The following is a 1,536-nucleotide window of genomic DNA, read 5'->3' as shown; positions in this document are numbered from 1 at the left end:
GGTCTTATTCAAATTTTCCCAACGTCTCATGCAACGCTGCGTGTGACGTCAGGAATGTGAGTAGTCCTGGGAAATGGAGTTCTTGACTTGTACGGATGACACTCCTCGCGCTTGTTAGTCGATAACCTGTCTGCCAGTGTTCACGAGGACGATGTGACCTGACAGTACATTCCTTCTTTGGAGAACACTGACAGATACATGCTTTATCTGGGGATCTTTATGGAAGGCAGCAACCAGATGAGAAGCATGTACAGACATAGATGGTTCCCATGAGTTCTCCTCTACGCCATACCCTTTCCGTGCCACTAGAGACCACAGTTTCTGTCGTATTATTTTGGAATCAAGAATCCCTTTAACCTCGCATTCTAGTTCCTAGAAACAGTGTCACACATACTATGTGTATGTCCTGCGTTGCAGGTCCTAAGAAGAAGTTATCTTCGGGTAATCTTCAACACACTGAAAATCCGCACCTGCAGGCAGGCCGTTATATGCTGGCTAAGTGGAGTCTCACCCATCCTTTCATGTCGGGGAATCACATTTATGGCTAAGGCAACAAAGGAGATACTAGAAAAGGAACAGACACAATGAAAATCCAAAAGACAATATTGAAACAAACGGTCATTGGTCGCATTTTTAACAAGTAAATCGAGAACAGAAACCATTTTTGATACACAATAACTAGACTCTATTTCACTTTTAACTGTATTTTAAATTTGTTGTTGCACAGTTTTTATTGTTGATAAATATTGTAATGATTTTAATTAATCACACAATAAATTGATGATGATGATGATAGTTCCTGGTTTACCCACAGAGGTACGGGTCATCTTTTGACCGGACTATGTGATGGTTTAAGGAGGGAGACATGGAAAACAGGATGAATTTTAAAATGCGCTGGCAAGGCTATTTTATCTGCAACAGGATTCACATGCTTCACGACCCTGTAGGGACCAATGTATTTGGGATTGAACATACTATATTTCCTAAAACTCCTTTCTTGTAAACAGACCCTGGTAATCTATGCTTGACTGCTTGTTTTTTGTTTAGCTCTTTTGCATGGTGGAGATGCTTGTGAGTGTCTTTTAATATTTTTGGGATATGAGCTATCCCGTAGTGCACCTCAGGGAGCTTTTGGTTTTGGCTGGGTGACAAAAAAGGGATGAAGTGGGGATGAAATCCGTAAGAGCTATAGTCTGGCAGGTGGTGTGTGGAACTGCGGGTGGCGCTATTGTATGCAATTTCTGCTAGCCCTTAGCATTCAATCATTGCCTATGCGTTATCATTGACATAGCATCTTAAGAACTGTTTTAGGGTGTGGTTAAGGCGTTCCGTCAGTCCATCAGTTTGTGGATGGAAACTGGTTGACAGAGCAGAAGAGATTTGTAATGCTGAACACCACACCCACCAAAATTGTGCCATGAATTGTGCCCCGTGATTTGATACTGTAACTCACGGGAGATCGTGTATTTGGATCACATTAACTCACAGTAACTTAGCCAACTGACCTGCTGAAGGGATTTGTCTACAGGTGATAAA

This window comes from Lissotriton helveticus, chromosome 1_1 (genome assembly GCF_964261635.1).
Source record: "Lissotriton helveticus chromosome 1_1, aLisHel1.1, whole genome shotgun sequence".
Taxonomy (NCBI): domain Eukaryota; kingdom Metazoa; phylum Chordata; class Amphibia; order Caudata; family Salamandridae; genus Lissotriton; species Lissotriton helveticus.
Note: the sequence above shows the minus strand (reverse complement) of the source record.